The sequence below is a fragment of the Lissotriton helveticus genome (genome assembly GCF_964261635.1).
Source record: "Lissotriton helveticus chromosome 1_1 unlocalized genomic scaffold, aLisHel1.1 SUPER_1_unloc_14, whole genome shotgun sequence".
In the NCBI taxonomy this organism is placed as follows: domain Eukaryota; kingdom Metazoa; phylum Chordata; class Amphibia; order Caudata; family Salamandridae; genus Lissotriton; species Lissotriton helveticus.
The window spans coordinates 1,415,017-1,429,475 of NW_027611653.1; the positions used below are offsets into that span (position 1 = coordinate 1,415,017).

General features: G+C 49.5%; 1 protein-coding gene and 1 pseudogene across 1 annotated transcript in view; both read left to right on the forward strand.

Moving 5' to 3' along the window:
* LOC144805533 (uncharacterized) overlaps window positions 1–14,459 on the forward strand; it is a 297,575-nt gene that overhangs the window by 8,772 nt on the left and 274,344 nt on the right. The gene's annotated exons all lie outside the window — the stretch shown is intronic.
* On the forward strand, window positions 12,561–13,519 carry LOC144805536 (uncharacterized; annotated as a pseudogene).

The following is a 14,459-nucleotide window of genomic DNA, read 5'->3' on the forward strand; positions in this document are numbered from 1 at the left end:
TTTAAGCTCAATGCGCATGCGCATTGAGCTTAAAAGCGCGTGCACATGCCCCCAGCCGCCTGCCTTGCCTACTCTCCCGCCCCCTCACTTCTTGATTGCACGGCCGCTAGGCCGTGCCTCCCCTACTCTCCTCCTCCTACTCTGTCTGTTCCCGCACTCCTCCCACACCCCCGCTCCGCCCCCTCCCCTGCCTGCCATGTCGCGTCGCATTTCTCCTCCCCCCTCCCCCCAGCCGCCTGCCTTGCCTACTCTCCCGCCCCCTCACTTCTTGATTGCACGGCCGCTAGGCCGTGCCTCCCCTACTCTCCTCCTCCTACTCTCCTCCCCTCGCCGTCTGTTCGATAGCCATTGTTTTGTATTTCCTATTTGACTTTTTTTTTTTACCAAGCCGGTTTGGGGCGTTAGAACATAAAATCAACCTGGCAATGTTTGCGCACTTTACAAAAAGGCGTTCAATAATCCCGATTGCAAAGTCTACCTCGTAACCCCCAAATCTCTGAGGTTGACGCCCTCCTCGCGCCCCGGCTTGCTCCTGGTGAAGAAGGTATGTCTCCCGCACCTTTCATGGGCTCCAAGCAGACTGGTAGCACGTGCATGGCTTTTGGCACGGCAGTCTGCTAAGTGACTCAATGCAACACTTGTTTGAAATCCGCAGGAACTTGGCACCAAGAGTGTTGTTTATGTGCGCGATTTGCTCGACTTGAGGAATCGAGCGGCTGAGCTCTCACTGTTTCACTTGTGTCCTGGGCGGAAATATAATTCAGCAGATGGTTTAAACTTTCATAACGTTTCTTCCTTTTGGTTTTTCCATGTCCCCCTTTCTCTAATGAGAACAGATCGGAAAAAAAGGCTTCTTGCTATGCGGCTGGTTCCTCTTGCCCGTGTTTTGAAATGTATGCTTTCTGAAGAGATTTCTGGAGGCCATGGGGTTCCATTATGAAGCAATCATTTCTCAATTGTTAGCAAACTACACATAACTAGAGCAGCCCTTCTGCCAGTAGGAACCGGGACATATAATATATAAAACAATGGTTTAGCCTCCCCTACTCTCCTCCTCCTACTCTCCTCCCCTCGCCCTCTGTTCCCGCACTCCTCCCACACATTAGAAATGCAATAGCCAGTCAACTAGCCCTTTCAGCGTCATGTGACCAGCGCGCCCCATTCAGCTTTGCTGGTGTCGTATCACATGACCCAGGCATGGCCAGTCGTCAGGTTGCACCGCCCTTTGGTTCCCGAGCATGCTGTTCTCAGCCTTCTCCCCCATTAACCAAATCGGCAGCGGCCTCCTCGACCGCCCACTCATTCCCGGCCATTCAGCTCAGCTGTTTACATTGCCAAATGTCTTCACAACATCTGCAGCAGCTCGGCTAAAAAAAGCAGGAAAAATCCACAACACCCCCTTCGCCAACCAACTAAATACATCGCAACACCTGGCAAACCTTTTTCTGTACCCTGCTGCTTAACACCCTCTCCCCCGCTCCGCCCCCTCCCCGCCATGTCGCATTTCTCCTCCCCCCTCCCCACAGCAATGCCCTCCTAACAACACACAGTGCTCCCTGATGCAACGTAATTATCCGTCATATTAGGAGTACTTTGTTAGCTAACAAGATGGTTGTACTGAACCCCTCACCCTCACTCACCCTCACCCTAACTCACCCTCACTCACCCTCACTCACCCTCACTCACCCTCAACCCTGATGGAGGGTCCCGTTCTACCATCTAACATCACCAGAAAGGAGAGTTCTGACAGCCTTGGTAACATGAAGGTCTGATGTAGGCCCTACGTGATAAAAAGTCTGAAAACATGCTAAAATAACCAGCCGTCTCCAGTGGTAAACAGAGGCCCCAGGGCCCACTATGCATGCAGGCTTACAAATACATGTTTCTGAGCACCAAAGTAAACAAGGTGAAAATAGGCCTTCAAAAGAGAGTTTAGCTTCACTGTCAGTTCCCGGCCAACACACACACACACACACACACTTGCCCTGGTACACGTGGTACAGCTTCCTGAAACCCCTGCTAACGTTATATTTTGAAACATAGCTTGCACAAGTATAAGCAGCAATTTCTAGCAATAAACAGCATCTATCATGAGGATTCACACCTTCAGATATGTAGAAATGTGCGTGACAGAAAAATGTCCTTTTTTAGTAATGTACAACATGTAACCATTGAGCTTAGAAAAGTACAAGATGTTCCGGAAGTGTTCTCTTCTCAAAAGTACAAGATGTTCCGGAAGTGTTCTCTTCTCAAAAGTACAAGATGTTCCGGAAATGTTCTCTCTCTCAAAGGTACAAGACGTTCTGTCCTAAAAATGTACCGAACATAATGTACTGAGAGCATTTCCTTCCGGTGTCCAAGACACTTGTGGTTAAGCCATCTGCACCGAAAGGCCAGGGTCCAGCGTCATCATAGAACCCTAGTTCCTCAATTTTGGGTATATCAAGCCCAACTGTCAAATCTGAGGTCAGAGCTTTCCTGCGGATGCCCAGCTGCATGAGCGTGGAAGGTTCTCTCGGCTAGCCGAAGACTGTCTGACTTGGGACATCGGCGCCTCACTCAGGTTGTGGATCTCCCAGGGCAGATAGCCCATCTCTCACTCTTTAGATCTCTAACCCTTCTAATTATCTCTCTTCATGAATATATTCCTGTATGGTAGGCTCCTTTAAAATAGGTGACTGGTCTCACTCTCAGCTAATACCAGGCACTGAATTACTAGCAGAATGTTCAATTTTAGCTAATTCTACTTACGCCTTCTTGGCCCTGCCCTCATAATCCAGGGCTCTGTTAGAAATGTGCAATCTATATCAATGGACCTGTTCTACATGGTTGGCCAATAGACAGTTGAGTTCCATACTCTTGTACTCCGTAGTGTAGAATCATTGATCATCTGTGTTAGTGCTTCTTTTAACGTATTCCATTCCAATATTACTCTGAGATATTCTGAGCATTAGTCATCCTGCATTGTTACCAGACAGAGTGAAGTCTGGATCATATTTAGAAAAATACATTGTAGCTTGAATTGATATGCATTTAGCTCTCTGCGTGTTAATTGAAAAATAAAGTGCCACTCCATCTTGAACGTTTGGAATCTTACATGTGTATTCTTTCTCTCACTCAGTGAAGTGCTGTGCTGGTGATGTGAGAATTTTAGTCACACCCAAAAGTGGTGACCACTGACCGAAGGGGTCAAAACTTTCCCCTTCACACGTGGCGCCCAACTGTTTCATCGTACCTGCCTGATCCATTCTGAGGAGGAATTCGGTGGTCTTCCAGGAGCCGCATTTGGGTGTCCCCGCCGCAGCCTCTTGCCTACCATTGGTGAGTCAAGGAACGTTTTATTTTTTTCCCCCTTGAGTCCCGGTGATGGCTACTTGGCTGTGTGCGGGCCCCCTGTGCTTGGTTCTGGGCTAGACTCCTGACCCCCCCCCCCCCCTCAGAATTGCACATGGTCACGATCCAAGAACCCTCTGTGTCCCTCAGTGGTCACAGTGTCCTACTTGTCATTACGATTTTTATGATCCAAGAACCCTCTGTGTCCCTCAGTGGTCACAGTGTCCTACTTGTCATTACGATTTTTATGTCAATACTTCTGCGCCTCAGTTGTGCACACTTCGGTTCATAATAATTGCTGTTGTGGGTTGTGGTTTGTCGGTATCAGACAAGTCTCTCTCTCTGTCGGTCCCAGGCCGAGGAGAGCGCCTCTGTGGCTACTTCTTTGCTGTCAACTACCCCCAGCTTTGATCCCTCTCGGCAGTTTCAGTCTGCGAGCTGGGTGTGGTCCGGACACTACAGGTCCTGACTCGGGTTTGAGACCCACCCTGCCCCTTTTCCGTGGGCAGGTTCCTGATCCCTCTTCCAAGTCGAGTCTTGGGAGCTGGGTGTCCCCTGGAATTATCCAGGGTCGGAGATTTAAGGTTCTCCACTGGGGGTCGTTTGACTCTGACTTTCACACTCTGGCATTCTTGCCACCTGACTTTCACACTCTGACATTCTTGCCACCTACCTTTCTCACTGCCTACGTCCCTTCAGCCCGTTGCTAAATTACTACTAACACCACCCACCCCTCCTCAATGAGGACTCTGCCTTCGCTTTACTGTCCTCCAGACATATTTTTACACGGTCTCGCTGTATTATTGTACATTTCCCCGCTGCTCCTACAGCCACCCAGCCAACGCCCCAGCCCACGCCCACGGACTTCCTGCACTTCACACCAGCGACAAGAGGAACTGCTCTGTGCCCTCTGTGGTTCATACATCAGCTCGCCGGCTCACTTCCTCCCCTGGCGCAGCAGCGCCACTCTGCCTCACAGCTCCCCCGAGCCCCTCCCGCCCTTGCTTAACATTTAACACTGCACAGGGTCCCTCGCTCCTCCTTTCTCCTCTTCCGTGCTCCTCGTTCATTCTTTTTCTCACTGCCACTTCAACTCTCCTCTCTTTCTCTATCCATACCTACCTCTCTCAGTCACGGCACCCTGTTCTTTCCCTCCCTCCTCCTCACATTTATCATTGCTGCTGCTATTATTTTACACTGTCTCTCTCGCCCTCATGCTCCTGCCCACGAAATACTACACTTCTTCCTTTAACATCATTGGTACTTCGGACTTCTCTGTTCCCTGTTCTTCCAGTACTCAAATGTCATACTCATCCCGGGGATATCTTCACGTTATTGATCACACTGTCAAATAGTGACATTTCCTGCCTTGGTAATTTATTTTCAACATCGTTCTTTTATTTCATATTGGTCATTGCTCTGATCTTCAAGTAGTGAGATTTAATATCTAGATCGTTCTTTTATATCTTGATGGTTCATCTGGTCTTCTATATTGGTTTCCTTCAGGATGCATCCTATGTATGTTATCAGTATTTATTGTTCTGTCATCATGTTGTTCATTATGTACGATGTTGATTATTGACCTTCTCCATTTCATGTTTTGTTCATTTGCCCTGCTTTATGCCACATGTGGTCGTGCATTCATGTGCTTTGTGTAAGTAGCAGCTGCGCTTTGTGACTACGACACCAATTCCCTTCCCTGTGACCCACTGTTCCCGTACTCATACCTCTGCCGTGTCCCTCACCTACGTATAGTGTACCACACGCCTTATCAATACCGGATTCCTCGCACGCCGCATTGGTCGCATTGCCTTCCCCGCATTGCCCTTCCTTTCTCCACACATACAACGCCCGAGTTGTGCCAATCATTTGCTTCACAATTGATTGCCAAGAGGAGGGAAGATTCCTGTTATCCTCCCCTGCCTCCCTACATCCCTTGCCTATACGTGTTATGCCTTACACCAACATATTTCCGTAATGACCAATAGCCCCCCACACATCCACCACTGTACCATTCAGTTCCTTCACGGCAGACCTGACCTACTTCACAATTCCTCAACCAACGAATTCACATCCCTTACAGAAGCACACCGCACAATACTCACAGACGCCTGGACACTTTTAGGAGCTAACCTTAAACCAGGCACCCAACTTAACATCTCCACACAAACTCTTGATAACATTCCAGACATATCTCTTACCCCACCATCCCCAGATACCGCTGCCCCTCAGCACTTATATACAGAGGACACCTCTAGTTCTGACGCGTCCACCCTATCTGTTCCCCACTCACTTCCCCCTGAATGCCCACAGTACCCACCCATTCTCATCACTGACGACGAGTCTTCACGAGAGTCAATTCTCACCATTAACGACGATTTCACACTAGAATCAATATTGTCATATACCACATTTGAAATAGTACACATCCCACCGCCAGAAGGAAGGGGACCAAACTCTCCTCAACCATCCGGCCCCAACGAAGATACATTACCCCTTTTGAGAGCACTTCTGTCTGATCCATTATAAAATACTGGCCCCAGCATTCTGCCACACATGCAGAATACATCACACTGCTTCAACTGTCACATAAGGGGATGATCACATTGCACCAACTTACACATAAGGGAATGTGCGATCATCCCACTGATCATATCACCATATTCCTGATAAACAATAACGTTGTAGGCATTTCTGACGGCCACCCCTCTTGTTTCATCCACGTCACACCCCTCAGTAGCTCTGTTCTTCTCGCAATATTTCGGGCACTCAATATCGATTACGCCTACCCTCGTCACGTCACTCTATCTCTCGCACCAGCATTCTCACGCCCCGCCGAGCCTGTAGTAAAGGCTCTCCCACACAAACAGTTCCACGCACCACCGCCCCCATAGTAAAGGATCACAGCAGCACTCACTACACCTCTGCATCACCTGCCTATCAAATAACAAGAAACAAAAACCCCATGCAGGCTCTTCAGGCAGTTTACGAGAAACGAATATTGGGCACGTCAGTGCATAGAACTCCGGAGTGGATCTATATCAGGATCCGCCTACTATCCCCAGGCCTAGAACTTCCCACTGTAGTCGAGTCCTCCTGGCCACGGAACCCACTGCAAAGCACAGTTCGCGACGCCTTTGCCCGTCACAATCTGGAATTCCCTGATTTCTCCCCAGAGGGAAAATACAGGGGGCCCGACGAAATACAGTTAAGATTCATACTCTACCACATCGCCTGTACTGAAGTAGGAGAAGAACTCATCAGAGACCTGCCTCCGCACGACTGCAGCCTGTGCACAAACGACTGCAGCCCTGCACAAACATCACAGCCCACACACCCCAGCCCTCACAACAACTAGCCGACAAAAACAACCAGGCAGGACTGCGTAGTCTCTCATACATACATCAGGCACTAAGTACACTCATGAGTAGAATACAGAATCCCACCGTGTATAAAACACCGCACGGCTATCATATATATTTTATTGTGCATCTTCCAAATGTGGGAGGACCAGCAGTTCTGTCCGGATTCTTCCCCAGACACCCACGCCAGTCTCAGATAGCCGAAGCCTGCTTTGGCGGCCAACTCCAGTTCCCTGGTTGCACCCCCACACTAAATAAAGAGTTGCAAAAAGAGGTTTATGACCACGCCCTAGCAGGAGTAGCAGAAGAACTCGTGCCTGATCTCTAGAGAAGCGTGGCCAATACCCCGCACCAGACCCCTGCCTTGCCGGCCCACAAATATCTCGTCATGGCAACACCACTCCAACATGTCCTGAAAACTTTCGGTGCCCAAGAAAAACGCATACTCAAACACTGTAGGGAGCTTCACAAATTAACACAGAACATGGATTATCCGTGGCCCTCTGAAGGCTCTTTTAACGTAAATACTCTCGAGCACGCCACCACGTTCCTGAACACCAAATATTCAGGAACCAAATTACAAAAAAGGAAAGAAACCTTGGCTCTCTGGCGTATTTTTAAAGAAAACACGCAAGAGCATCCTGCCACCCTGCCCACTGCACCTTCTGCGCCCCCACCTTATCAGGCCAGTGGCATGTACCCTGCCCGAGGGTCAGCCAAGGACAAACAACCAGATGTACAAAGCACAACTAACTCCTTACCCACTGTCGGATATGACCAACTCCCAAGTGACCTTTTTTCCGCACCCGAACACCCTTCACCAGGTGGTGACGATAGTACTGCGTCATTGACACCACCCGGCACCAGCAGTGGCCCAACAACACTCGATACAGCGTCAGCTCCGGCCATAGTCACTCCCCCACCAGGTACACCGGTCTCCTGTGGCAGTCCAATTTTGCACGCCACAGTGCCAGGGTTACCAGGGCAAATAAATGCGCAGTTTTCACTACAACTGAATCCCACTTCTGTCTCAGCCCTGCCTGTCGAGGAAGGAGAGGAGGCAACCAACAATGTGTCCGTCACCTCATCACACAACTCACGCACGTCATCTCACCACTCATCCGACTCGCCTCGCCAAACACTCCCTCACTACCCCGATCTGAACGGCCTCCGTAACATGACTGCTCCACAATTCCCGGAGCAGGAGGCCACCTCACGAGACCATATGCCCTTCTGTGGTCCACGCACAGGGGAGCCACTGATCACATTCGCCACCGTTCAGCAACAGAATAAGGAAAGAGAAGTACAGGGCCCACAAGCACCATATCGAGTCCATTATGACAATTGGAGAGCAGCCACAGATTTCAATAAAAGCGTAGAGTGCAGTCCCAATGGAAATGCACTACCTGACATGTTCCTCCGAGAAGGCCCACACAGCCTTGAACACGACGATATAACGTCGGTAGTTCGACGCGCCTCAATGAAATTAGAGCAGATAAGTGAAAGGTTGTCCGACACCCTCAAGATTGCCCACTTTCACACACCAAATACCCAGGCAACAATGAACACTTCGCGACAACACTCCGAACACGCAGGCATCTTTGAAAGCATGGGAAGGGATGGGGAACTAGGCAACAGTTCACAGCAGACAGCCCTTCTGCCATCCATACCTTTGCCAAGTGCGGATCCCTCCCGGGACATAAGAGATTATGAGGGGCGGCCGGAAGTGAACTACCATGGGTCCCCCTCCCCTTGTCTCCAGATAGCTACACCCGACAATTCACATACAACGGCTGGAACAGCTCAGCTCCAGCCCACATCACCAGGCATACCCCCACGGCGTCCCGCACCTGTAGTCGACCCGTTTGCCCCACCATCCGCCACAGCCATAACAAATTCCTCCAGCCAGCCACACGCCATAAGTGGAGCAAACACATCAACAAACCCATTCTACCAACATCAGGACTTCCAAAACTCGGGAGTTGGGGGTGGGGCCAAGAAAAAGAGAAAAACAGAGGTACAAAGACTTGCAGTATTAGGAACACACGGACGACCAGAGGACATCACATACGATGCCCCTGGCAATGACGCTCCCATCAAATACCAAGTCACTGGCACTGCCTCCATGCGAAACACTCGAGCTAGAACAGGCAATGGCATGTTCCTTAGCAGGCCGTGTGCCCTGCGGGACAAGGACCTTACCCCCAACCAAATAGTGGAGATAGGCGAAAATTCAGATTTCGCTGTCATCCCCTTCACAGACAACCTGGCCGGCTGGACAGAGTCCCTGGCCCCGCAGATGATCCCCTGGCCAAGGGAAGGGTCTTTCGAACCACAGCATATGGCCACAGCTGTAGAATGTATCCTGGAGGGTGTAGGGGATGAAGACTGGGACTACGACTATATGCGAGCCAGTCTCGAGATTTGGCAGAAATATGCCATAAGGTATGACACCACAAGACCGAAGTATCCAGGTGTAGGGATTAGCCGCCAGATGCCGCTAATATACAAAACTCCAGGGGCCCCCGCCATATATAACTGCTGGTCCTATGCAGAGAAGGAAGCCATTAAAAGAAACCTTCCACCCCTCACAGAGGGTGCCAGCAAATGGATAGTGGCCTTAGAGAAGAATACCACAGGCACCAAACCAGGGATTGGAGACATGAAAAGTTTGCTTATATCCATCATGGGAGGGGAAGCTGAAGAAATTTTCACAAGTATTAGTAGAGGACTAATAACAATGAACGAGACAAAATATGATGGGGAACCATTTGATAAAATAAGGGCGGCAGTCTGGACTAAGTTGAAATTAAAATACCCCGATGTTCCCGATATCGGGTCTCTCATGTCTCTGACCATGCAAACAAATGAGGACCCTAGTAAGTTCATTTCTAGAATAAAAGAAAAGTGGCATCAAGAGCTAGGTGACTCCTGGAATACAACCGGAGGGAACAGCAGGCTCTTTTACCACATGGTGAAGAGGGGACTGCCAGACGACGTGCAAGAGAAATTAGATGGGGTAGTAGCCATGGAAGCAAAACCATGGCCTGAGATACAGGCCCATATCATACATTTCTGCAAAAAGAAAATAGAACAGGAAAAAAGTAGACAACTAGCCATTGAAAATGCAGCTGCAAAGCTAGTACAGCAGAAGCTTAATAGGAAAAAGGATACAGTGGACAATCTCATGCTGGCGGCACCAGTCAGCCAAATGACTGCTGTCACCACCTTTCCACAGGACGCTCGAAATATGCTCGCCAACAATACCCAGACCACTCCCCAGCAAGTGCAGCAGCCTGCCGTACAATATGCACAGACACAGCCGCCACAAACACAACCAGCCATACAGTACGTACAGACTTCACCACAGCCAGCCATACAGTATGTACAGACTCCGCCACAACAGACAGTACAGTATGTGCAAGCCCAGCAGCAGCCCACAGTGCAGTACATCCAACAGCAGCCCCCGGTGCAGTATCTCGCACCACAACCTGCCTACAGCAACGAACAACGTCAGTATTACAACAACAATAGAAATACAGGGATGCAGGGAAGGGGCAACGGACAGCAGAGGGCCCAACTACAGTCAGGCCAACGTACATGCTTCTATTGTCACAAAGTGGGGCACCTGCTAAGAGAGTGTCGCTCTAGGATTCGAGACCAAGGCCAACAAGGTATGGGTCCCGGCCAGCAAGCACCCCAGCAGTTCCAACCACAACAACAAATGTATGCTCAGGCACCCCAGATGGTGTACGCTTATGCCCAACAAGCACCACAGCAGAATATGCAGCTAGCACAGCTCCAGACACCTGTAATGACCCAAGCCCAACAGCAATCCACATTGATGCAAGGTCCCGTGCAACTGCAGCAACAGTCACCCTCATACCAAATGATGCCCCAAGCCCAAGCTGCCCCACCACCAGGTGGTGTGGTAGTCACATCCAATAACCCATTTGCACAAGGCACCATCCAGCAATACTCACGCTAGGACAGCCCACAGACAACTCTTGTGTGCCCAGTTTTATCATGCATCATGAGCGGTGAAGATGACCCCACCGTCCTGGTCACGATAAATAACAAAACATATAGCTTCCTCATTGACACAGGCGCCACGTACTCCTGCATTACAGCCGGACACCTGCCTATTTCTGATCAAGTAGCGGACACACAGGGATTCTCTGGGGCAATAGCAAGGGTCCCCTTTACAAAGCCAGTACCCCTACAAATAGGAGACCGGGTGCTAGAGCAACAACTGCTTTATTCACCACACTCTCCAGTCAACCTTCTAGGAAGAGACCTAATGGCTAAACTGAATATGACTATTCACTTCCATGAGAACGGAACAATGGTTTGCTCTATACCTGGCACACCCTTAGCAAGAATGATGGCACTCACTGCTCAATCTTCCCTGACAGATCAAATGAGGGCTCGCCCTGTGGACGAACAAGCATTCTCCACTGCGGTACACATCATTGTAGCCAACACACCCGAACTACACCAGCGCACTGTCCAGCTCCCCAAGGAGTTTCTCTTTCGTCCGGAGTCCCAGCACTTTCAGATATGTGACAACAGCATGATCCTAGGCATACGCGCTCTTCACATTACACCTACATATGGGGCATTCATAGCAAGAGACGACAATATGCGCTCATGGGCCTGTGTGATTTTCATTGAGCCCGGACACCAAGTGAGGGACATTTCAGATGAACAGCTCTTTGGTGATCCTGATAACTATCCAATAACAGAGATTGTCTACAAGTATGAGGTACCCCTGTCAGCGACAGTGGAAAAAAGAACACCCACTGCCCCGCAGAAATATGACTCAGTGCGCGAAGCTGACTTAGCCCAAGTCCCGCCACACCTGTGGACCACCGGCCCTAATGACGTGGGCCTCATCCGTTCTGCCACTCCATTTAAGATAACTCTGAAACAAGGCGCGATCCTACCCAGAATAAAACAGTACCCACTTTCCAAGGAAGCAGAGGAAGGCATTGCCCCAACAATACAAGCCCTGCTAGATCAAGGAGTCATATACCCATGCGTATCTCCAGTTAACACCTGCCTGTTTCCTGTGCGCAAGGGCAAAACTAATCAGTGGCGTTTAATTCATGATTTACGCCCAATTAACAACATAGTGGTACCAGAGTTTCCCATTGTCCCAGACCCTTCCGTCATCCTCACCAATGTTCCCCCGAATGCACAATACTTTTCGGTGATCGACCTGAAAAACGCATTTTTCAGCGTCCCCCTCCACCCAGACAGTCAGTACCTATTGGCCTTCGTCTTCGGCGGGGTGCAAATGACGTACCGGCGTTTGCCTCAGGGATACTGTGAGTCCCCGAGCGTGTTCAACCGCGTGGTCAAAGAGGACTTATCGAACTTCCAATGTCACAGTACCTTACTGCAGTATGTCGATGATATTTTGCTCTGCAGCACTACAGAATCCCAGTGCAGAACTGATACAGTCTCTCTGCTCACCACACTAGCTCACAGAGGCTACAAGGTGGACAAAAACAAACTTCAGTACTGCCAAACAGAAGTACAATACCTCGGTCAGTTAATATCAGCATCAGGGAGACGGGTCACGCCAGACAGAGTTGAAGCCATCAAAGGGACATCAGAGCCCCACACTGTCAAGGACATGCAAAAGTTCCTAGGATTAGTGAACTATGTCCGCCAGTGGGTCTTTGATTTTTCCACAATAACTGCCCCTCTGTTAAAAGCAGTTAAAGCAGCCAAAGACACACGCAACAAAATAGACTGGACACCTGAAATGGCAGCTTCCTTTAAACAACTCAAAGATGAAATAACAAACGCACCAGTGTTAGGCACACCCGACTACACGAAAGAATTCTACCTGTTCACCCACTGCAATGGCCAGGTCATGACTGCCGTCCTCACTCAGAAATACCCAATGGGCCACAAGCCCCTTGCTTACTTCAGCGGAATGCTAGACTCAGTCATGAAAGGTCATTACCCCTGCGAGCAAGCTCTTGCTGCGGCAGCCTTTGCAGTGGATAAAAGCACACCCATTGTCATGGGATCCCCTTTGACACTGTACACTGAGCACGCTGTCTTTGCCATAATTCAGAAAGCTAAAACAACATTGACAACACAAAGAGTGTCAGGTTATGAAATCATATTGTCATTACCCACCCTGAAGGTTGTCAAATGTCACACAGTCAACCCAGCCACATTCTTTGCCCATCCCATTACCGCATCCGATGATGACACCCATGACTGTGCCACATACTGTCCTGATGAGTCAGGAGCAGCAAAAGAGGACCCCCTGCCAAACAGCACTGTGTATTTTGTAGATGGGTCCTCCACAATAGACCAAGAAACAGGGATCAGATACACAGGAGCCGCAGTGGTTAGGGCTCAGCAGCATGAGTCCTCTGACTCCCTAGACATTGTACAACAAATTACATTGCCATCGCACTACTCTGCCCAAGCCGCTGAACTAGTGGCACTAATTGCCGCTTTAAACAATGGGGTTGGTGACCGCATCACTGTATACTCAGACTCTGCATATGTCACAACAACAACACACTCGAGCATCTTGCGCTGGAAAAGGCGCGGATTCCTCAAATCAGATGGAACACCGGTATGTCACAAACTATTGTTGGAAGAACTAATAGAAGCCCTGACACTTCCAACAGAGGTAGCCGTTGTCAAATGTGCGGCCCACACGAATGGACAGGACTTTGTGTCCAGAGGCAACGCCCTGGCAGACTGGGCAGCTAAAGCTGCAGCCAGACCCCCCCTACCTTTCACTGAGCATGACCCGCACAACACCCCAATTTTACTTGCCCAAACTATAACACCAGCAGAACTGACAAAGACAAATGAAGACAGTGTACCCTTAACACCACACACAGAGAACAACAAAGACACAAACACCACCCCTGTTGATTCAAATGATTCCTGCCCACTCGATGACACACAACAATACGACTTCATTGCCCAACTACATCTCAGAGAGATACAAGAAAGTGCACCACCACAAGAGAAAGAGTTATGGAAAAAGAGGGGAGTACAGCAGGACCCTGCTGATTTTATTTACAGGCAGACCATGTCCGGCAAACCTGTCATGCCACAAGCCTTACTGCAGGTAGCACTAGATCAACTTCACCTTCCCGCACATGTCTCCCGAGATAACATGTCCACCACATTACAAGCAGACTGGTTCATTCCCAATGCTTATGAACTGATACAGCTCTTTGTTAATAAATGCATCATTTGCCAACAGTATTCCCCAAACCCCACTCTCAAAACTGTTGCCTCCACTATTCCTAAACCTTCTGGCCCATTCAAAGAACTCCACCTTGACTATGTCGACATGATTGATCGGTGCCAAAATTACCGATATCTCATTGTGGTAGTATGCCCCTTCTCACGGTGGATCGAAGCTGGACCATGCGTCCACTGCGATGCCAAAGCAGCAGCCACATTCCTGCTCCGTGACGTCATTTCCCGCTTTGGAATTCCTTCCGCCATCAGGACGGACAACGGGAGCCATTTTTCAAACGCCATCTTCTCCTCTCTCACCACAATGCTAGGCATAAGACACAAGCTGACATCCGCTTACCATCCCCAAAGTAATGGCATCTGTGAGCGCCTCAATGGCCTGCTCAAAAACAAAATAAGCAAAATTAGCGCCACCATCGGCAAAAAGTGGCTCTACTGTCTCCCACTGGCCCTCTTCTCATTAAGAAATTCCCCAAGCTCGGATCACCACCTCACACCCCACCAACTTGTCAC